The sequence below is a fragment of the Vespula vulgaris genome, chromosome 1, assembly GCF_905475345.1.
Source record: "Vespula vulgaris chromosome 1, iyVesVulg1.1, whole genome shotgun sequence".
NCBI classification, from domain to species: Eukaryota; Metazoa; Arthropoda; class Insecta; order Hymenoptera; family Vespidae; genus Vespula; species Vespula vulgaris.
The window spans coordinates 10,053,908-10,078,826 of NC_066586.1; the positions used below are offsets into that span (position 1 = coordinate 10,053,908).

At 38.7% G+C, this 24,919-nt stretch overlaps 1 protein-coding gene and 2 long non-coding RNA genes across 11 annotated transcripts in view; 2 read left to right on the forward strand and 1 right to left on the reverse strand.

Annotated features, from left to right (window-relative positions):
- Window positions 1-24,919, forward strand: part of LOC127068004 (RNA-binding protein Musashi homolog Rbp6) — a 594,260-nt gene that overhangs the window by 144,927 nt on the left and 424,414 nt on the right. The window lies entirely within an intron of this gene.
- On the forward strand, window positions 1,194-15,506 carry LOC127068147 (uncharacterized). Its single transcript, XR_007782849.1, has 2 exons — window positions 1,194-11,093; window positions 11,244-15,506. It is a non-coding gene; the product is annotated as an uncharacterized LOC127068147 (long non-coding RNA).
- On the reverse strand, window positions 15,637-18,356 carry LOC127068151 (uncharacterized). The gene is made up of 3 exons (XR_007782856.1): window positions 17,742-18,356; window positions 17,240-17,345; window positions 15,637-15,913 (listed from the first exon to the last, which is right to left on the reverse strand). It is a non-coding gene; the product is annotated as an uncharacterized LOC127068151 (long non-coding RNA).

Below are 24,919 nucleotides of genomic sequence, written 5' to 3' on the forward strand. Positions count from 1 at the left end.
TATCCTTTTTTTTTATCATTTTCTCTTCGATTTAAACAATGTAGAATGATATTTTTCAATCTCTTTTGAGAATTTTGAGAGAATTATACTCTGAAAGTTACTTGCAGGAAAACATTAGCTCGTGTTTTCGCTTCTTCTTCATATTTCAAACATGCTATTTCTTTCAAAACACACTATTTACTTTTATTAACCAAGATCATTCCAAATTTCAAATTATTACAATCATTGCAGTTTTGGTTATTCGAAAAATAAATAAAATTTAAGAAATTCCTTGACTAACATTTATTCATCGATTATCTCAAGATAAAATGAGGTACTCAAAATTAATTTGGCGAGTATCAAGTTTCGATCGATTGTGTCAATCAAAAAAGGGTGATTGGCAACACGGTGAAAAGCATAAGACGACTCGCGCGCATCATTGGTCTTTCGAACTTGATCGACTCGCAGACGCTTCACAAAACACTATCACTGTTGAATCCTTGGCAACTGCTTTTTCTTACATTCTCTTTCTCACTCCCTTACTCTTTCGTTTCGAGCTTCCCTACATTTACTCTCTACCCCGTCGTAATTTTCCACGCCGAAGTATCCACTTTCGATCGTGGATCGTGTCGGCGTTTAGTTTTGCTTTTATTTGAAATTGAAACGAAATTGAAACCTCGATACGCTTCCAGGCCGATCCCAACTCCTTCCCTCTTCTATCCTCTTTTCCACTTTCATTTCTTTCTTTTCTCCATTCCCTCTCTCTCTCTCTCTCTTTCTCACTCTCTCAATCTCTCCCTCTCTCTCTCTCTCTCTCTGCCCTTCCGTTCCCAAGGATTTCTTTTTCACTTGATACTATACTAAAATGACGAGCTCTATCCAGGAAAAGAAATGAAAATGGTCGAGCTTACTTTAACTGGCACAAGGCTAATTTTCCTTTTACGATCAAAACTAGTTGAAAAAGTTAGGATTTCGGTTAATCCCTTCGTATATCGGCGAATTCCAATTATTTATTGGAATTGATAAAAACTAGGAATAAAAATGTTAAAGGGACACGTTAAGAGGACAAGTGTTACACTCTCTCGATAATTCTCATTCTAAAAAATATATTTTATTCTTCTTAAAAATCATGTAAAACAATTTTACTAAAGTCGTTCTTGTTTTCTTTTTGTTTCAGGTAAATTGTTCGGATGTCTATCGAAGTAATGAATACGTCGGTTGTTTGACTCCCCGTCGAAATTGTAATTCGTTTATGAATGACTTGCACTCGTTATCTCTTCGGCTTCAGCTTTCTCGAGTAGACGGATAAGGAAACGAGGATAAGGGAAGTCGCGTTGAAAGGTTTGATTAGTTTTCGAAGTTTTCAACGAGCCGGCATTAAGGTACCATTGAAATCTCTACTATCTACCGACTTCCTTATTCGCTTTTCCTTTCTTCGTTTTCCTTCCTGCTCGGTCAGTAGATCGAAACATTATCCAGAAAGGAAAGGGAAAAAGCAGCTCTTTTTAAGAATTTTATCGTATAAAGCGCACAGAAGTCGAACTCGAATCGAATTGGAAAGTATAAGAAAGAGAAAAAGAGAGACGGAACTAGAGTCGAGGGGAAATCGAAGGAGTGACTTGTTATCAAAACGATTATTCTCTGGACATGCTTCCGAATTGATCACTTTTGCCATTTGAATACGAAAGAACAAAATTTGCTAAGATTCAATAAAGAAAAAGAGTGATGCAGATGTGCTAAGAGAAGAGAAAAGAGGGATAGCATACATAAGTACATTCGCTGCGCCGTAGATTCGTTTCACGAGGTTTGCAAATAAAGCAGAGTTCGTGCGAAGTGGCTTTCTCCGCAGAAATATTATGATGCTATAAATACGTGGAAGCTCGTTAAAACGTGACGAATAGCTTTAGCACGAGGACTAGTAGAACGTCGTTATGGTAGGAGGGGGGAATATAATATTAATTTAATCGGTTGGCACTGTCGTTTGAACGCGCTCGAAACTAAGTATCTCTCCCTTTCTCTTTCTTCCTGCATATTCTAGAGAAGAAGATATGCATCAACGAGAAAAGGAATTAGCATGTGAAATAATACTCTCCAAATTCATTTTCTCAGAAGCTGATGTAAACCCTTAGATCGGTCATAAAATCGAGATCCGAGGAGTACCCGTGCATATGCGTGCAAACGAGCTTACGCAACTACGTACGAATTAAGTCTAATACTAAAAATATGCGAGTAAGGAATGATATTGCACGCGGCACGTTTATGCAAATGAAATCACGAAAACGGTAATAGAAATTTTTATTCGCTTGTATGTACTAGTTACATACATTCTGCTCCATTGATTCCATCGAGAGAAAACAGTATTAAAAAAGAATGACTTTACTTTGTCTAGAAATTTTCTCTACAAGAATTGTAATGTAAAATTAGCGAGAAAGAAGTTATCGAGCATTTTTTCTAATCCCTTTATAACTCCACAAAATCATTGCAGAGGTGTCTTTAACACAATTTATTATTAAAACGCGCAGTGTACGTTCACCATTGTACTTTGTAATTTCGAGGGCTGACGTTGAAATGCTTATAAAAGTACGTGTTCGCGAGTGCGCTTGTAAAATTATTATAAAAATTGTATGCCAGAATTGCTGAGAATTTGTGTGCTTTAAACTCGAATTACAGATTTAAAACAACGCGCGGAAAAGTACGATGATTTCGATGTGAAGCAGTTTTTTATATTTGAGTTTTGATTCGTACATGAGCCTGCAGTTTATAAAAATAATTAAAGGAAAATGTAAAGTATTCCAAGGCATTTGGATAAGTGAGTCGTTAGAAACGTAATGAAGTGTTTGAATGTTGACAAGCAATACTGTTTGATCGTTTTCTCTCTCTCTCTCTCTCTCTCTCTCTCTCTTTCAATTTCTCTCTCTCTCTCTCTTTTTCTCTTTCAAACTCTCTCTCTTCCTCTTTCTTTCTCTCTCTTTTTCTCATTCTCCCTTCATAGTAAGTCGTGCAAAGGAAAGGTGGGGTTCGACCACAGGTATTTCAGAGATAAAATTCTGCCACTTACCGCTCAGGAATTTATTGCACTGGAATTTCCAACGATAATTACGCGCCGTGTGCCAAGTCGTGCTTACTCACGAAACGCGAAGACAAATTAGGGTAGATATCCGTTTCTCTCCCCTTTCCTTTCGAAACAAGTATTTCTTAATGAATTCTCGACGTTTCGAGTAGGAAAGGATGTTAGGAAGGTTCAAGTCGAAGCTCAAATGTCGAAAGAGGAATCTTTCCTGGTCGTCTTACGAAAACGATCGCTTCTATTTCCTGTTCTCGATAACAAGTCGTTCGCTCTTTCCATTTGATTTTAATGCGAAAGGAAGGAACTTGATCGTTTCTCGGCATTCGTACGATCACCGTGATAGTCCTCTCATCGTAAAGCTGATACCGTACTTCGTTATAGCAGGATATAAATCTGAATCGAACAAATTCCAATTGAGAGAGAGAGAGAGAGAGAGTAAGAATAAGAGAGGTATTTAAAGTGAAAATCTGCATGCGTGCAATTGCGTTCAGTCATGCATTTGTTGAAATTCACGAAATACATAGCTCACGTTCTCCATTCGCTTTCTTTTTTTTTCTTGCTTTTTATTTTAATTTTTTATTCCAAGTGCGTCAGCCCACTTTACCACTTTGCACGACTTCTCAATTGACGTTAAAGCGACTCGTTGGTATAAACCGGCTGAAAATATTATAATTTCGCGGATAAGAGTGGTGGTAGGATATACTTTTATTTTTGCGCTACGCTTTGCGAAGTAAGCGTATTTAACTTGCTCCGGCATTATATCTGGTTCACCTTCCTGTATATTTTACTTTGAGTATCGTGACATTACGAAAATATGCGAGCTCTTCGAAGATGTCAGGATGGAAAGCGTTTGCTCTCGTTTTATATTATATTGCGATATTTACTCATCGCGAATGATATCTGGCCCGGAAAATCTAAATTTCAAGGAAAATAATTCCGCAATGAACGTCGGATATGTGCCGAGTACTTGCGATGTGTTCTTGGTAAGAGCAACTTCACGCGTTTGTAAATCATTATCGCTTTTCCTCTGTCTTCCCCTACTTCTCTCTTACTTTCTAACCTGTTCTCCCTCCTTCTCTCTCTCTCTCTCTCTATCTCTCTATCTCTATCTTCCTTCACGGCTTTGTCTAATTTTCGAAGCTCGTACTGAGAAACTCGACGGAACGCTTCTAATCAGCGGCAAGACCCGTCAAGTTCTTCCGCATTGAGTTACATTTGGTGGAAGCGAGAGGAAACGAGAGAGTAAGAGAAAGAGAGATGAGAGTACCGTAGCTCAGATGATTGCATATACCTTGAAATGCTCCTTTCCCTGTTGGTGTTCCCTCTCTCTCTCTCTCTCTCTCTCTCTCTCTCTCTCTCTCTCTCTCCCTCCCTTCCTTCCTTTCTCCTATATTTCAAGCTTGCTCTTTGAGCTCGCAAGAACCCAAAACTTTGATCTCTGATTCTCGTTTTATCTAGAGAAACCTCCAACTTAGACTAAGCTTATCCACCAATTCCACCACTCTTATTCTCTCTCTCTCCCTTTCTCTTTCTTCTCATTTTTTTTCTTCTCGTTCGGTTTTCTCTTCTTCTCCGTCTCCGTTTTGCGCTCGACATTCTTGCAACTCTTCGCTAATTTGTAAGAACATGATCATTATTGTAACACAGTTCAGCCAAGGAAATAGAACAGTTGAGGGTTCATTGCATAAAAACAATCGAGCGAAGCTGTATTAGTCTTATCACAGATAACAGATGTTCTCTTTGGCCTTGTTCGTCTTATTTCTGAGAAAAAGCAAGTCCGAAACACATGTAGCTCTGTTTAGTGCAACGATCGAAAGTTTTGCTACGGTTATTTCGCATATCTGTTCAAGCAGAGGGCGTTTCTTCACCAATGTGTTGCCCCAGTCGTTTTACACTTGACACTCGAAATCCTTGGCGCGTTCCGAGCACTCGACTCGTTACAACTAGTAGTTACGGGCAGTAACGTCCGGACGTGCATTCGATGCGGTAAGAACTTTCAGGAGTTACGGTTGCCGGATCACTTAATTGTCGTCGGTAATTAGTACCATTTCCTCTGCAACGGACTATCTTTTACGGTCGAGAAGAAACGAAGAAACGTGCCGTTTATTGAATGGTTTGCATATATTACATAGATATTCGATATGTTAAATTTTATGAAGATTATCTATATTCGTTCATAAAATAGTATATTTGTTCTCTTTACTAAAATAGTAAAATATGTATTTATTATCTATATATTCAAATAATATTCGATACTTTGATCACGAATATACTATCTGTTTATTCAACCAATCGAAAGCAACATTTTGAAATATTAGAGACAATTTGAATGTATGTATGTGTCTATATATATATATATTTTATGAGAATTGCCTAATGAAGTACCGTTGAAAGAGAAAAAACACATCGTAGCTGGAAAAGCGATAGCCACGAAATTGCCGGACGTGTAACGATCAACCTTCATGCGTAAACGTAGATAGTTCTGTCTCATTCTAACACGTTCCTCGTATTCCTTTCCTTCAAAACTACTCATACACTCGTAGTAACGACTGTAGCGGCTACACAAGCTTTATTAACGTTTTACTACCGACTTTACTGCTGATTTACGCGCACAGTTACTTTCGCTTTGTATCACACGGTCGACGACTCGCTCGATGAAGACGACGACAGAAACGATTACGACGTTGAAATAAACGAGAATGGAGAATCAATGTCCTATCCACTGGCATGGATCCTTTACTTTCAGTATTTTTGTGAAAATTATTTTCTTCTAGAAGAGAGACATAACTACATAGAAAAAAAAAGAGAGAAAAAGGAAAATAGTATTTCTATTTCATCTCGTGTATTCTTCTACAATTGTTAACCTGTTGCAATATAAAAGAATTATCGTGGTTAGTCTTTGAAGACATTTTTAGTACTTGTTCGATGTCTGCTTATTTAATGTTGCGACGATACGTTATTTAGTTGGTGAATCATGACCTTTCTTAAACTTCGAGTAATCTTAACTAACTCAGCAGTTGTTCCAAGAAATAATGGATTTACTCGGAATATTTGAAAGGAAGGAGAGAACTTTCCTGAAAAAAGCTAGAATACCGTTGGTTGAAGAGTAACATACCTCAACGAAAGTCATTATTCTTCCGCGAAGAGTAGTAACTGACGCTTGTGAAACCCAAGAAGTCGTAGTTTACGTACGGAATGAAGTAAATGCGTGACACCCTGTCGGCTCACCGATTTAAATTATGTTGAAATGGAAGAACCTTGATCAGGTAGCAAAGACACTTCCTTAAAACGCTTGAAACTTTTTTGATGTTTTGTTGGTTCGTTTAGGAGTATCACGCGAGAAAGAAAAGAAAAAAAATGAATGAAATTTTGTTATCGCACGATACTTACGGTTAACGGGTAATTTCTTGCATAATGACTATAGTTGTAATTAAGAGAATATCGTAATGTATTTTTATTCTCCGTACATCTTCGTTTTCAGCCATGAAACGCGAACTTCTTAGTGCACTTCTTAGAAAAATTGGATTTTGTTATTTCCATGGCCGAAAATAATCATGGAATACGTTGTTTATTTTTTTCTATTTCTTTTCTAATTGAACGAGAAGCGTTGAATAAATATTAGAAAGTTAAGAGTCATCGTAGTACCATCGTCTTAGTCACGAGAAAAATGCCGGAGAACGAACTCGAGGCACGTTCGTTTACATTAGAGGAGAAAGGTGTTTCATCAGCACAAGACTTTTCACACATGCACGTAGGCGTGTTGTTACTCTCCTAGGATGTGGAACAGGTGCGGTGATTAATGAACGTAAACTAGTTCCTAGTGTCCCCAGGATCGTTACCGTCCAATATCGTTACCTGTCTATTCGAACTCTCGAGCACCACTATCGTTTTATTAACCTTAATAATTAGAAAAAACTGAGATTAAAAAAGACTCAGCAATGTAAAATAGTCGGTTCGACCGAAACATTTATTTCTCGTAATCTCGACCAGGTCCAATTTAAAAAACTGTTTAATCAAACGCGTGTCTCTGCGATATATTAAAAATATTTAATGTCCTGGGCGTGTACGGAATATCGATAAAATCTTCGAATCTGATAATTCCAGTAAGTATGTTTCCAATATTTCCTTTCAATGACACGAGATGTGGAAAGAGAGGTGTCGAATGAGTTTACTTTTCAGCTAAAACAAGAGATAGCTAACGTCGCAAATTATAGTCAACGAGTGTAAGCTAATAAAATACGGGCCACCTGTGCGTCTCTCTCTCTCTCTCTCTCTCTCTCCATCTCGTAGCGACATACACACACACAAACACACATACATACCACGTCGGATATGCTGGATGGGATGATATAATATGCATTTGTACGATAGATACATTATAAGGAAACTCTATTGTCATTTTGCGGAAGGGAAAAAAGCGAGTGACTCGTCGTCAGCCGGCACTCCCGTAATACGGATTATTAATGGTTTACCGAGACTACTTTTTCTTTTTCTTCTTTCTTTCCACAAGTCGAAAGTTCGGTTGTATCAATTTCATGAAGCATTTTCGGACTCTTTCCTTGCCTCTCCGTAACGGATTACGAAGGAAAGAATCGCCTTTATGAATTATTTACGTATCGTTGCCGGAGAAACGATAACATTACCTCGAAACTCAATCCGCGTTTCGAATCGATATCGATATTCGCTCGAATTATTCGATTTTATTCTCTAAAATTTCGTAAATGCATCAACCGAACGTACTGTGTGCGAGGTTTTTTTTTACATCAGTCGAACTTAAAGAGAAAAACATTCAAAGTCAAGAAAAACACGTTCATATTCCTAAGAATCGGATGTCATATCTTCATCGCGATAATCATGTTGAGTAATTAAGGTGCACAGGTCTGTTCGTACATTATTCATTTACGATTGTAGATCTTATCTGATTCATCCACGCATGTAACTATTACCACTATTATTAAATTTTAAAAAGTCTCTTCTTTGTACATGTATATTAGTACTCAGAAATGTGTATTACCTGATAGGGAAAGTTTTATCTTTGATTTAACTTCACTCGCAGAACATAATTTATCCTTCTGAAGAAGATTCGTTATTTCCTCTTTCTCACAATTAATTCCTTATTAAGGAAAAAGGGATAAGAAGAAAAAGAAACGATCGTGAGTACAATCGCCGACATCTTTAGAGATCTTTCATAATCACGATCTTTCAATCATAGGACCAGCACAATCATGATATACTATACTGATTAATCGCGTTACATCGTTCTCGCATATTGCGACCTCAGCTCTTGATGCTTTACGCGAGGAGTCGGCTATGATATGTGTTTAGCTATTCTCGTGTTCTCGGAGTAGGTATCGAAATTGGATGAAACAGAAGCTTTCATAATGCGGAGGAATATAGCGTTGAGATAGCTTTGTATGTGTTTCCTCATACCATTGAAGATGTTACGGCGTGGAAGCTCGTGCCAATAACTCGGTGCATCGGAAGGAGAAAGTCGTCGTGAGAGAGAAGATCCGAGAGAGCAAGCAAGGAAGAAGATCGGGTAACAACAATACCGGTAAATGAAGCAACGGTAACTCCGTAGTAAGCTTGGTAGTATCTTCAGCGACGTCTGCTGCCGGAGATAGTGTCCTCGTACGTGTGCGGTGAACGTACTTTGGGCGGTTTCATCCCCTTTTCCCTGTTCATCTCGTTTACCACCCTCTCCATTTCTCTCACACTCAGGCTCATCGAGGCAACGTGTGTTTTAGAGTGGTGCAGGAAGGTCTTGCGGTTTTGGGGCTGCGCATACTAACGCTTCGGTTCGTCGTGGTGCAACGTATGAGAGGGGAGGTTGTGGTGGTAGGGGATAAAGAGAAGGCGGTTCATACACGGAACGCACAGCTTGGATAAAGAGTAAAGAGAGGCAGAGACAGAGAGAGAGAGAGAGAGAGAGAGAGAGAGAGAGAGAGAAGGAGAGAGAGAGAGAGAGTTGGGACGCGCGTATCGTAGGTCCATAATTACGCGAAGCTGCGATCGACGAAACAGATTATTAGGCGACGGGAATCGTAACGGCCCGCTGCTCTAACCTTCTCTAACTCTACGTTCTGCCAGCTCTATTACTAACAGTACTAGTCTGCTCTCTCTCTCTCTCTCTCTCTCTCTCTCTCTCTCTCCCTCCCTTTCTCTCTCTAAAACAAAAATCGAGACTCCCCCACAAAACGGATTTTTCCAAGACACTCGGAGACTCCCGTCGGATATATTATCATTTAAACCGTGCACAACAGCTGCTGACTAAAATCGATTCGTTCCGTTGAAGGCCACGACGATAGTGTGCCTCATAATCCTAGCTCTTGCTCTCTTCTGTCCTTTATATCTTATATTTAGGATGCATTTAGCTCCAGAAATATACCTCTGTAGATATCTGTGACCCATTGTATTTGAGAACTTATGTATATGGTTGTAATATTGATCGGGAAAGAACGAAGGCGAACAGTTTTTACTAAAACATAGATGGTCTTTTAATCGTAATTATAATATCAAGAGAATAAATAATGCTGTTTCCGGCTACTTGACGGTTCAAATATATAGAATTTATTTAATGATGCATCACATGTGTATGATGATAAAATTCAGATATTATTATTATTATTCTTTAAAATGTGCAAGAAAAACGAAATTTATCAGTAAATTTATGCAACATTTCTAATATTATACGCCAATGTTCTATTATGTAATTTTTTTCTCAAATGATAGAGAGTTAAAGTTAATGAGTGTGACCAATCACTATGTAGTGGGTAATCACTGCATTGTTTACCGTAGACAAAGAGAAATCAACGGAGTAGAACGAAGAGGGTAATGCCAGAAGGTTGGAGAACACCGTGCTGCCTCGAGCGTGACTGCGGACATATGCATAGTGGATATGCTTCAATCTCTAAATAATTAATCGTCGACGAACGTTTTAACAAGGAGACTGATCGTGATCGGACGATCGTGATCACTTATCTACCTTGAAGCACGTTTCCTTCTTTTATTTCCGTCTTTAGAGATGCTACTTGACTTCGAACCTTACCTTTTGAGTTAGTTTCTTCATGGATCGAACTCCAACTACTGTTGTGGATTCTTCACGTCATTATTTAATAACGTCGTTAGAAAGTACGAGGAATATCGTTGCACAGTTAGCGACCTAGATAAACCTCGATTTGTTTCGTAGAAGTTCTCGGATATAACTTGAGCTACGACCGAGTCTATTGTATCGTGAGTTATCGCGTTACGTAACCCTCCGCATTTTTCTTTCTTTCTTTTTTTCTTTTATTTTTTTTTCTTTTCTATTCTTTTTTTGTCAAATAATAAAAGTTTATGGCAGAACTTTGATTAGGCGTTTAATTTAAAGAAGGAACGTTAGATCGCAAAATAATTTTTTTCACAAGCTGATACTCATAAATATAAAGGAGATTGACGCGATTGGCCTTTACTATTACGATATATTAAGATATGTAGGATATAATATGCAAAGTGATCGATTGGAAATTGAGTAAACGAAAAAGTATTTCTGTTGTTAGATTTCAAAAAATGTTTAATTTTTTATTTACCAATAATATTTTATATTGAAAAGGTGATTATATTGCACTATATACTATACACTTCATAAAATTTACTATTGCGATCGAATATAATTCTTTATCCGTATAATAGCTTTCGACACATGAACACTTAGATATAGACACATATATATGTACATACAAGTAAATACGCTATATACATATGCATCGGGGTCGTAACGAAAGTTTTAAACTGCAGTTTCGACTTTGTGACGTCGACGCCAGCTGTGGGGGCATAAATAGTAGCATGAAGCGGGTCTCTGTATGATATAGCGAGGTCGTGCAGCATTTACATTGTCGATCGACGTAAATGTATAAAAGTTGCAGCAACGGTGTTTCCTGGTATCTATGTTTCGCGCAAATGTCGGTTGGATCACAGGTGGTGGCTCGCTTGAATCGCGAAATCTTCCTATAGCTACGAAATCTTTAGCTAAGCAGTCTCGATAGGTCGAATGGAGGAGCGTAGAAAGGTACGTAGAATCGATCATCTTTTTTTTTAAAGGAAGGGAAAAAAATCATGTTTCTTTAATCATATTTGTGTTTACTATTATATCGATTATTATCTATAGAAAATGAAATATTTAATGGTAAAGAATTTATTTCCACATGTTTATTCACAGATTTGAGATATCGTCCGATAGTGCCATTGACAGACGAACGGATGAACGAGGGGTCGCTGCTGTTTTTGGCACTTAGAGAACGCAATATTTTTCTGATGGTAGCATTCATGTCTGAAATGAAACAGGACGTAAACGGACTAGCTGATGTAGCATCTCCCTTTTGGCGAGATTTTTCCCGATCAAAGATCAACACTGGCAGTTTTCTTCGTCCACACATTTCGTATTTTATCGATAGCAGTAGGAGTACACATGTAAGAGAAAAATATGTCATTAACGATGGTGAACTTTGCCAATAGAAGAAAAAACAAAATATTTCAAACATGTGTCGGCTCTCTCTGTACCACTACCCTCTGTCTTTTTACTCTTCTGTAAAGACTTTACCACTCTCTACTTTTTTGCTGCTTTCTTTGCCGTGATCCCGCGGTCGCTAATCCGTCGATAGAGTTTCAGCGGTAGGCAGGAGCTTTCTGTGTGAGCGTAAGAGGGGTTGTTTGCGGTGGACTCGTCGGCCAACGGGAGACGCATTACATTTGGCAGCGATTTCACTCAGCGAGATTAAGCTTATTTTCGCCGGATCGATTCTCATTGCCAACGTGTATTTTCCCTTTTGCTAACTTTTATTCGTTTTTTCTTCCCTTTAATTTCTTTTTCCTTTTGAATCCGTTCGATATAAAATTAAAATTATCATCGACTTTGAAGGAATCACGATAAAGGCTCGTAAAATAGACACTGGAAAAACAAAAGTACTCAAGGAAAATGGCGACGGATCATCGATTGAGAAACAATGGTAGTGGAGAGAGTTAGCACGATGGTGTCTTGTAGTAGAGCGCTCGTCGCCTTTGAAGTTTCCGCTGTGGAGTTTCGGCGTTAATTGATGCGAGTCCGCAGTTCGAAAGATCAGCCTGGGTACTTCTCTGGACGACCCTCTTCTTTCCCTTTCGATTCCCGAATGAGCATCGAAGACCCTCATCGTTCTCCAACGGCTTTAACGAGGCAAGATTACTTCATCCGTTCCAGATCTTTTCTTCGTCTTTCTCTTCCAACCCCGAACAGAAGCTCTCTCCTCTCACTTCCTTTTCTCTCTTTCTCTTCTACATTCGATTCAAGTTTTCGAATTTCCCTAACTAACTTTTACAATATCTCCCATCCTAGTCTTTCGTTTCTATCCATAGAATCTGTTCGTATTCTCGATTCCAAACATATCTTACTTCTCGTAAAGTACTCTCGTTTCGAGAATTTTTACAATTTTTCCAAAGAAACGAGAATAATTCTCGTCTCGTTTATTATTATATTTCTTTATATCCGTATAAATCTGACGATAGTGGAACGTTTCACGTGAACGTTAATCCAGGCGTTAGAAGCGACAATAAGGAATATAAGAGAGGCAAAATAAACGAAGGGAATTTGTTTTCCCGTTGGTAAGCTCTATGTGTAAAGACGCTGCTAGAATCTAGTACAAAAAAAGAAAGAGGATTTTAGATTTTAAAGGATTTTAAGGACGATAGATTTGCTCGATCGACTTTTCCTTTTATATTTTTCTTCGATTATTTACGTAGGTCGGTAAAGAAAAAAAAAAATAAATAGAAAACGTGTTCCGTAAAATAAATAGGAATTTTGTATCGTCTAGACACGTGTAACGTATAAGGTCTAACGTTTCGACGAAAGTATTCCCACGCGTTTTAAATCGAGTCGACTATGCCGTCGCGGACCGAAACGGATATTTGATACAGAAACGATACGTTTCAGTCGTAGCATTCTAGACGGGCGTGCCGAATGTCGCGGAGCTTGGTGTAAATTTCGCAGCAGGTAAAGAGAGAAAGAGAGAGAGAGAGAAAGAGAAAGAAAGAGAGAGAGAGAGAGAGAGAAGGAATGAGGACGAAGGGTCGAAACGCGTCCGTAAAGAAACACGAGCATGCAGCGTCGGACTTATTGTGAGGGGAACAATGGTAGGAAACGCGGCCTAGCCCCGCAATCGTATAAATTAGAGGGCCAGGACTCTCTCCCTCTCTCCTATTCTCTCTGAGGACACTTTGGCCCTCTCGAACGACCCTTCCCTCCGCGCATATTAAATGCAGCACGCCTCGTGTCCCCGCCCGTCGTTCACTAAGGTATTCCTAAATTCCGTCGTCGAGCGCCACTTATCTCTGATTTCGTAGTCCTCCATTGTACCGTGCCGGCCAACCGACGTACCTACCTACATATTCGTTCGCCGAGCACGTAGATAAAATTCACTTTTGGACACGTCCCACCAATGGCTAACGCGACCATTTACCCGTTGGACCGTTTTCGTTCTTAGGCCTGTTGTCCGCCGACTTTTTCCACCGAATAAATTTGCAAATTCTTTCGCACTGAATTATCTCAGTTATCGTTATAGTTTATTTCGAGAAAATATTTTCCTCCTATCTATGCTTTTGCCTTCGGCAAGCACTTCGTCATCGTGAGTTAGTAGCAGCAGCAGCAGCAGCTTGGATATCTCTCCCTTTGATGTTTGCGCGAAGCAAACCGGTACTCTCGAGTCCAAGGTGATAGCTGTGTAAACACGAATACGCGCCACGGCTTTCGGCAACTTTTCGTTCTCTAATCGTAATAACGTGGTCGGTCGATAAGTTTTTAACATAGTTCCTAACGCGGCTACGCAAACGGCACTGTTGTTACACGTCAGTGCTTTTCGCCGCATTTTCGGATTCCCCTTTCTGATTACATCAAGCCAGCTTGAAACTTGCTGTTGCATTTACCATGCATATTTTCTCGGGTCGTCTTCTCGCACTGTTTGCGCCCTCGTTAACACATTTTCAACTGTCTTGTTACCTTTCAAACGTTTCTCTCTCTCTCTCTCTCTCTCTCTCTGTCCCCCATCCTTCTGCAGGTATATATGTATGTATGTATGTGTGTGTGTGTCATATATGTAACCCTCCGTTAACTAATATACATTATTTTATTTACTAATATATGTATATATATATATATATATATATATCATCCTTTTTTGTTATAAAAAGAAGACGTCGTTAGTAGTTTGTTGAGTAAAAAGATGTGTATTGCATATACGCGATGAATTTTATCTTCTTTCGTCCCTCCGTTATCTCAATTAGTATTAAATAAGAGAAAAATCGATTTACAAAAACTTTTAAATCGTATTTTACGACAAACTAGTTAATTATGTTGAGTATTTGGATACGTAAAAGGTTTGTAAATACAAAGACTTCAATTAATGACAATACGAATAATCTATATGAAGAGTGTAAAACCAGTATTTAATATTTATTTTGTGTACGATAATATTTAGCATTCAGTATCCCATAAAACAATTTTTCAGTATTTTATTTATTGAGTCACATATGTATGTATCTATTTTATTTACATTTAAATAATGGTAAGCTTTCATAGCAATCATACTAAGCTTATATAAAAGAATTTATATAAAGTAGTAGTGTGTCAGTAGGAAAACGAGTTTAGTTACACGCATCGAGGAAGAAGAAAAAGTTAGTTTTTTCTGCTTGCTCACCTCGCTGAGACTTATTCCCGGAATTTATATAGGTGAGAGTGCGATATCCATATATGGGGGACTCACGAAGCGTAGACAGTTTTTTTTGTCTATTTGTTTCTCGCTATAGCACGGTTGTCTTTCCAAGAAATTATATAGGTTAGTGTGCTAGTTTGTTGAGGTTTCTATATTAGGGATATTTTCCGGAACTTTTTATTTCTTTTTTCATGTACTTTACAGATTTTTGTTGGATTCTTGTCCAAGACATTAACAGTTTATCGACTATTATATTTTTATTTATGTTTGAACGTTTTTTTCTATTAAAAGAAGTAAATATATCTGCTTCTTTTTGTACAAAATTTAGCACAGAAATGCTTTTTTACGAATTTACATGTTTTTTTTTTTCTGTACAGAATAAGAAGATATTCGTTTCGCATAAACGGTTCTTTCCTTAGTGCGATATCTTCAGAATGTAATTAAATTTATTCATCGTATACTTTCTCCGATATTTTCTTCAAATTGACGAGAGACTCGAGTAGACGCAATCTAGACGTCGTGGTCGTTAACGATTTATATTCGAGTGTCGTCATAATCATGTAAAGTACAGAACACGAATCAATTTCCTCGCTTAGACGATGGTCGTACGCTACTACCATAGCTGAGTAGAAAACAGAGGTAGAAAAAGTATGACGAGAAGTATGTACGCGATGCAGTACTTGTACGAAGAACTTTCCAAGAGTCGAGTTGAAGCAGTCAGACTATTTTACTTTTTCTATCATTTGATCCTATCACTTCGTCTCGTATCGTTTTTCTCTCTGATTCATTCTCTCCATTTGATTCGCTCCACACCATCCTTTTCGAAACAGATCGTTCTTCTTCGTTGCCTGATTCTCTTTTAAATTATCAAATATGAATATATGTTCTTATCCAAGTTATATGTTCCTATTGTTCGTTCTTGCAAAACGAATCATTCTTCGTTCTTTCGATCGGTAAGTTGGATGCTGGACTAAAAACACTGCAAAGAAGAAGCCATTATTTTTAAATATGACTCTCTTTCCAAAGATTCGATAACAGTATAGAAATTCGCTTCACTTGCTTTTATACTTCTTTTCTCTTTCCTTCTTTGCTCGTTGAGGTGAATTGCTGAGAACCACTTGTAAACATGCTCGTCGATGGTGGCCTCACTCTGGAATCATTAAAGTCTTTTCCAATGTCGTAACCATGGAATACAATATACGATAGAAAAACTTTCTCTTGAGAGATTTTTGTGGAAAACTCGAGGATACATAGTGTCAGTAGTCGCGGAATTCGATATCGTATAGGAGTACTTTTCCGATCTTTTCATTGTAAACTGCTTCGTACCGTTTTCTCTCGAATATATAGTGCGTAGGAAGAATTTATCAACCATCGCGATAACTTAATCCAAGCTGGATTATCGTGACTATTGCTACTACTATGAGAGAATTAAAAATCGAGCGATAAGGCTCCGGGAGTATTAAGAAGCCATTATCGTGAATTGGATTACCTATTAATGGAGAGACTTGCGGGCAATGCGACGGTTTTGTTGCTTTCACGAAGCCAGAACGACTTCATTTCCCGATCAATGTCCTCTTACGCGGTCGACATTTCGATTCGAGATACTTTCGAATTGAACTCTCGATTCTTACTGACTACGCCGTGTCCCTTCTCTCTTAAAAGATTCGAAAGCTATTTGCTTTTATGACTTTATACCTATTATACCAATAGCGAATAATTTTCAAGTACGAAGATGTTCGATATGATACATTTAAAACGGAGTTTTGAGATCGTTCTGTTTTTATTTTAGGTATTTGCGGAATCATTCGTTAAGCTGAAGAAATCGAATGCCGATGATGGCAGGTAGTTACATGGGAAAAGCACTTTAGAAACGACGTGCATCAATTATCGTTTAGTGACTAACGTAACGATCCGCCTAAACCGTGAACCACGGTTAGGTAGCTCGCGCTACAGTCAACACGTTAATGCCCGCAAATTCATTGATTAATAGGTGTCGGCGGTATCGATTGTCATAGCCACGCATAATATTCTCATTTCACTTGGCTTGTAATGGGTCCACTCATATACATGTTTGTACGCGAACGATTCGTGTGTAGGAATGTGTGTATGTGCGTGCGTGCGTGTACGTATGCAGGTACGTGTGTAGCGATCGAGCGTTTTAGCAGCATCGACATCCATACATCATCTGATTCTGCCCTCCAGCAAATTTTATTTTTATCTTGCCATCGAGTTTGTCAGAGCGGACGGCGCTTCCTACGCAACGTGGAAAAATAAACAGCCCGTTAAAGTAGATGACGATAATACCCTTATCGGTGGTCTACCGCGTGTTTCAGTTCGTTAATGAGCTCGAGCTCGAGCTATGGAGTCAATCATCACGCAGTTTCGAACAACGTCAATAGCAATTTCTATAATGCAGTATTAACAGTAAGGGCTTATCTTACTTGTTAGTTTTTATCTTTAACCGTTACAAGCTTACCTCCTTTCGTCTCGATCTTTAATCATTTCTCTCGTTCCTTGTATCTTTATTAACGTGTTACACAGATTTATATCTGGGTCGAATCATTGATCCATTTCGCGATAATCTGCAAACAATTGGCCGCATTTATAGCAATTATTTTTTGAATAGTTCAGAGTAGAGAAATACCACAATTATAGGTATGTATGAACGTTGCGTCAAAGACTATCTTAGCATACTTGCGAAATCAAACTGCGAACTTCTAAAATAAAAATGATCACAAGCACAAAAAGGGAAAAGAAAACATTTGACTCTTCTAAAAGAACAAGGATATCGTATAATCCGTAAGAATCGATAACTAAATTCGATTGCGAAAAATGAATTTCTTCGTGATTTAATCTCAACGTCTCGTCGTTTCATAAAAAACTCGACGCACGTACATATCTGTGTTATAGTCAAAAACGAGTTTTCTACTGTTTTTTCGTTTTAACTTGAGGAAAAAATAAGATGGGCTATGATGTACCTTGCGAAAAATACTTTACTTTAAAGCACGGGCACGTAATCCTCAATGGACGCATTGCAATTTTGAAAATCATTTTCCCTGGATAGAAGCAGAGAAAAAGGTAGAAAGAGAGGAATAAAATCTCGTAGACAAACTCAACTGCGTCTAAAAATTCACTGCGACTTCTTCGTAGAGCTTCGCTTACATATTCCAGGACTCGCCCGACTCTTTCTTCTTTTCTACGAAGTACCATGACAGAGGGATAGTCCCATTCCTTGGGGACGGCCTTTACGTAAGTGTGCGCTACCGTAATCCAACAGTGGCCCGAAAAGCTGGCGGGAATGTCAAATTTTCTAGCGTTCGCTTCAAATCAGTGTCCACATAAACTGCACCGTTGGAGACGCAGATCTTTCTCGTAGGGTCTCACCCTCTTTTACTCACCCTCGAATACCGATGGAGACTTCATTGCATCGCACGGTACACATTCGTAAAATTCTTTTTTCTCATTTCCCTCTGATCCCTACCGTTCGTGCCAAGATCTTTCTCTAACCTTCTCTCTTTTGTTTACCCCTTATTTTCTCTTATTTCTTTTTCATCTTCTTCTTCTTCTTTTTCTTCACTTCTTCTTCTTTTATCTCGGTATAATTTTTAGGATCAAGAAGCGTATTCTATATCGACGATTATTCAGTCACAACGATTAAGACGTCTCGTTTTGCTTAAGAGACACAGTCGGGATACTGGAAAACGTTTTCTCGTTCTCGAAATCCCTCTATACTTCTCCCTTTCCTTCTTCTCATCTTATCTCTCTTCTCTCCTCTTTCAGCCTCTCTCCATCTTCGCGGTTCTCTACTTGGTTAGATGGAAATCGCGCGAACGACTTGCTGTCAGCAACGTCGACGATAAAGTTCTCCTTTTAGGAATGAACGGGTGATATGAGATTGCGCGAAGACGTAAGCGCAGTAAGACGATTATGGAAGGACCTAGAAGTGGTGGTTAAAGAGGCGAAGGAAGGAGGAGGCACATGGTGGAGCAGGTTGGAGAATGATATGACGTTTGTCGTCTCGTGGAACGAGATCTTTGCTTCCGTCGTCGTGGTTTCTCCTTTTTAGAGAGAACTTCGATGCAGGAATCTCGACTCTCGACATTTACGAATGTTTACACGAGATGATGAATCGGATCTTTGGAGTATCTGATATCTGTACGATTAATGATAACAAAGTGATTTTACGAGAAAGAAAAAGATTATGTTAAGCGATACACATTTTAAAAAAGTTGTTTTTTTTAGAACAGCTTCAATTAATAAATAACTGGCAATAATATATTTTATAAGTACGCATAGTATATAATATCGACTAAAAAAAAGGTCGTCCATGTTTTCAAGTCGCGTATAAACATTTGCAAAGTGACGCGCATATATATGTACGTGGAGATTTAAAGAGAGATTGCATCGAGGGTGTTGCCCAAAAAGTAATAAAAATGACGTACGCCTGTACGTTATTTTGTGTTTTCTCTGAAAGGTAGCGTATGTGTAGATGTATAAATAGACATTTACATATTCTTATCAGTATTTGAGTGTAAATACATACATACGTATCTTGTCGTATCGAAGCGTACCGTGTATGCGTACGTCAAATCTACGAATATGTCTATTTACAACAAACACAAGGATAGATACAAGCACACAAATACGTAGTAATGTATGTGTTCTGATAGGTACGAAGTGTTTCAGTATCCGCAATACGACGACAACGTGACCTCATGCGATAGAAACGCGGAAATTATTTATGTCGAATTTCGTCATCGGTCGCTTTGCAAAATTCAAGCTGCAGAATCGAAAATGCAATGGGAGGTTTCCCGAAGGGCACAGAGGGTAGGAGAAACGTGTTACGAGGCAGATTCAACCGATCGGAAACCACGACCGTCCTCTGTAATCTCTCAAATTGTTCGCCGTGTTATTTTCTGCTTTTGTCCGTCTGCATCGTTTTCGTTTTATTGTTAGACCAACTCGCGCGTCTCCGTCTTACGTTTGCACATTTTTCTCTGCCTTACTCCTTTCTTTTCTCTTCTTTTCTCTTTTTTACTTTCCTCCTCCTTTTCATATCATCCTTTGCCCGAACTCGTTTTTCCTGACAGACGTCAGCGTTTTATTAGATATAGAATTCGGATAAGGCGCCGCGAATGGATTTTATTGTTTCAAAAATTAATAATAAAAATCTTAACTATTTGCACGAGTGTGCTTTAATCTCTCGTGAACATTTTTATTGGGGACCGAATTATTGTTGGGGATTTATAACGGCGAAAACTCGTGTGTTCGCTGGCGTTCACGTACGTGCGTTCGAAGCGATGCTATCTGGTGTAACGCGGCAAGATTTCGACGTACCGTCATGCATGCGTTAAAAGAGATAACACGCTCGGCACGCGATCCCCTAATGCCCTGCGGATTGGACGGAGGGTATCAAAAAGGTGATTTAGACCGCGCTTGTTTTTACGGCTTGATAAGTGTGTCGCTTAATGGCCCGTGGACTTGTCGAGAGTCCCGCTCCATGATTTGTCCTCCAGTCGTTTAGAATTGACACGCTGGTAATCCACTTTAAACTTTACCCGGCAACGAGCTCGCTTTATCTTGTCGTTCATATTTCATTCGATCGCGTTGCTGCTTTGAATATCGCTGGATTTCGATGACAAAGTAGCAGGCCAGTGCAGGATAATGAAAAGAAAAAACAGACAGGGAGAGAGGGAGGAGAGAGAGAGAGAGAGAGAGAACTTTTGCTTGTGAAAACATTTTGCTTGGATTTTAAGATGAAGTATGTACAAAGAATCGTAGATAGAAAGAGATAGAGATAGAGAAAGGGAATTCATCGATCGTCTGAGCCTTTTCAGCGGTTCTCGTTCTTTCCCTCCGATATTCCCATTGTCTTGACTACTGCGCGGGAGACCTGACTCCATTTACTACGGTAGTTTCGTAGTTTCGCAGTTTCCCAGGTTTCAGTGACTGATACTGGTGCTGTTGCTGCTGCTGGTGTTCGGGAACGGACGTTCATTTGTATCGGGAAGGGTCTGTCGGAAAACGACTTCTGCAACTCGAAACGCTGGACCGTGGCCAGGAATTTATCCACCCGAAGCAACCCTTTCCACATTGTCTATCTCCCTCTCTCTCCGTACTTCCGCCTTTCTCTCTCTCTCTCTCTCTCTCTCTCTCTCTTTGCAGGTGGACTAGCTTCGGTTGCCGTGTAAACGCCATATTTATTGCCTAGTTTCCGAGGTAAATGCGCATGCCGTGGATTATTGGGAAGTGATCTTCCTTTATCAAGGATAATTCTACTCGTAGACGATGACGTTCGCAATCGCAGTTCCTACGAATGTCCAAACGTGCAAGAGAGAACATCACGAAATCCTCCAAATTTAGGCAAATGGGTCAAAATATGTGGTTGCATGAGAGCTCACCTTGAAACGATATGCAAACGCGTACGAGAATAATTGCACTAACGCGGAAGCGAAGCCTTCGAGAATTTATCGTTATCTGTTTCTGATGCAATTTTGGCCGTGACGACTTCTCCAGTTCGGCTTATCGAATCGTTATCGCTTCTCGCAAACGCTTCTATTTATCCTAGTCTTTATTCCAAATAACTCGGTTGCACCAAATACCAGAACAAGTTGTTTCGCTTGGTACATTGAACCACTATAAGCTCGTCCCTTAATAGATCGACGTGTTTGCGAGCGATTTTGGTGGTTAAGCGTGGTTACGGTTACATTAGAGATGAGTCTGGCTTTATCAAAGATTCATTCGACACGTGTCCTTACTTCTCGTCTTTAGCTCACGACTAGTTCAGATCGTCGTTATAACCTTCTGTAGTGTGTGTAGAGCAATTTCGGTGAGCGAACGAAACCATCGGATTGGTACCATCGGACGAAGTGACGTTAACATACCACGGGATTGTTAGGGAAGTATCCACCAGGTTGGCAAGCCTGCTATTCAGTTACCGGGTACAAATAATCAAGACTCAATTAAGTCGAAGCTCCGAATATCAAGAGTTCTCGTTCGATCTACGTTCTTTGCTACGCGACATGTTTCTTTTTCTATCTCTCTCTCCCTCTACTTCATTGCTTCCTTCGCTTCCTTTTATTCGATCAAAAACTAATCGAATTTTCCGATTCGTTTGCATTATTGTTTTATAACTATGAATATATGAATAATACAAAAAGCTATGACGAAAGCTATGCCGAAAGGTTCATAAGGATACGCACGATATTTTGTAGCGTTCATTCCGTTTGATGCATCATTAATATCACGTAGAAACGTAATCGTCATGATCTTGTTTTGCATAGTTTTTGAAAGGAAAACATGTGTGAACGGGCGATAAAAAACGATGCTTTTCTTTTTTTCTCTTCCTTTTTCTCTTTCTCTTTCTCTATTCGGAGTCGTGGAACGAGACCAGATCAATTTGCGATTTCGGCTTCGTGTTTCGCGCGAGAAGGAACTCGGTCGAAGTCTCCCGACGATCTAGATGGTAAATAATGACCGGAAGTTCCCAGCGGCGGAAGATGCCTCGGCGGGTCTGCACTTTGTCAGAGACGAATGATGCGCCGCTATTCGCTGAGATCCGATCGGTTCTTGATTTACGATAGATCTTTAGATAACAATTTTTATTTTAAATCTTTCTCTTTTCCTTTTTTTCCTTCGATATAATGTCAAATTACTTTAGTACTGTGTTAACTTTTTCCTTACATTTTAGTCGAGTCGAGTTAATAGACTTAACAAATGTATATTTGGCTATGTTAATATATCTATGAATGATTGAAAACGTACAAGTAATAGCAAATATCTATTGAAGATGTGAAGAAAGACGGAGAGAAAACAAAAAGATTATTTATTTATATGAATTTAAAAAATATTTATTGTAAAAGCAAAAGTCAAAACCAGGCCACATACGGACCACATTATTTGTTTTGAATACATACGAGAATTGGATATAATAAACTACACATACGCGCTACCTCTCCCACGCACACTGTATATATTTACGTATGTAGCTTATTATTAAATATATGTAGATCTTAATTTTTGTTAATTTTAAATACAAATTGCTTCGTATACCACACTTAATTATCATCGTATGGTTGTAATTAAACTTATTTCATTTTCCTTCCATATTACAGGTAAGAGAGGCTGCAGACGAGGAGATTCCTCGGTGAGTCCGACGAAAGAACACGTTTTGGTAGCGATTCGTAGGAAAAAAGAAACCGGCGATCGGTTTTGAAAAGATGAAAAAGAGAACAGGAAAAATGGTCTCTAGTAATCAAGCAGCGAAGCGAGGATCGTGTGACGTGAGGGCGGCTTAACGATTTTGTATCTCGGTCGGGTGTTCCTTCGCACAAAAAGATGCCTCAGGGGAAATCCGTCCTATAGCAGCGCGCGAGTTACTGCTGCATATGTACATGAAAAAGACGCACACTCGATGCGCTTTCCAGTTTTCTCTATCGTCGCGTAGATGGCGGTACCGTGCACTTTCTGCATTTAAACCACTTACTTTTTACGAATATTCGCGCCACTCACGAATATCACGAAGCCTTTCTAATCTTTTCTTCTTATTCCTTTCTCTCGTCTATACATGGTCCGTTGCAATCAAGAAAATTTTATCACATTGACTCTACTTTATCACGTTGAATGTTTCACAATTCCGTTAATCGTACGTTTGTTGCTTTTTATTTTATCTTGTATTCTCTTCGATTAATAAAAAATTGCTACTTGTATCTCTGATGTATGTGTGTGTGTGTATGTAAAAGAAAGACAGAGAAAGAGAAAGAGGGAGAGGCAGAGAAACATTTGGAAAAGAATGAAGATATCGAGGTTGCAAACTAAACAAATTAAAAAAAATATATCTCTCTTTTCCTTCCTATTTTTCGTTTTATACTTTCGAGCGATCCATTACAATAAAAGGTCGCGATTGCCAGATCGCAAGCATTTTATTTCTCCCTTAAAATTTAAACGAGACCATCCACGATATTCTTTGCTTATTTCGAAGTTACGCAATAATTGGATTTCGGTGTTTTGTATATTTTTGATGGCGGATACTGGTATGAAAGAGCACGAGTATCCTTTTCCATCCTTCATCTCTCCGAGCTCATCAGAGCTCTCTCTTCGATCTTACACAAGTATATGTATGTCGGTACGTATAGTGTCTGCGCTTTATTGCGCGAATTTAGTAATTAACATGGTACGATAATTAATTCGATTGAATTTTATTTCATTTGTCGTCATTTCACTGTCCGTTCTCGTGGGTATAGATAATCGAATCGCTTCATTTCGTCGATAGGGAAACGGGACTATCACGTATTTACATGTCACCATGATCCCAATTTTCGAACGATTTTCTCAAAAGAACTGCGCAACTCTGACGTAACTCATTAGTTCTACGTCGACTTTATCATTTGCGATCCCTTGCATACTCGAAACATAATTTCCTTCAGGATCAATCTTTAGCAGTTTGGCGATTAAATTAGCTTTATACCCTTGGTAGATACGCCAAAACTCTTTAACGACTTTTTCAATTGCGTCACAGATAAGCTATTGTAATCCTTATTCATCCTTGCACTTCATAGCTGCATTGAATATTTAAAACTTTTCTACAGTTTACGAATATTCAACTCTAAGATATCGCTTAAATAATATCGTTCTTTTTTACTTGTTTTTTCTTTTTTTGATTCCTTCGATCCAAAATAGAAGATGGGAAAGGCTAGAGTGATAATCGTGTCTATCGTTAAGTAATATGATTGAGAATAATTATATAGATATATATGTATTTAAATAAAGTTAGTTCGCACAACGCATAATACAACGCTAATGAATTAAACTGTATTATAGTACGTTCAACGAGACGAATTAGAAGTAAACAAATGCACGTGATGGGGACGTGATCTAGTCATGAGTGTATTCACAACGTTTAGATACTGTAACACTTTTTTGCTGAGAGAACAAAGCAAGCCTTAACAATGACCTATGTAAATTTGCTCCTGAATTCGACAATTGAGTATCGTTCGTCAGTCAATAGCAAGAGTTCCATGCATCTATCATGCACTTAACATTGCAACTGTATTTTTTATATCTTCTGATTCTTCTCGTTGATGAATGGACTATAGCTACACTATTGACAACTCTGACTGTTCCGACGACTCCGGTTACACTAATTAAACAAGAAAAA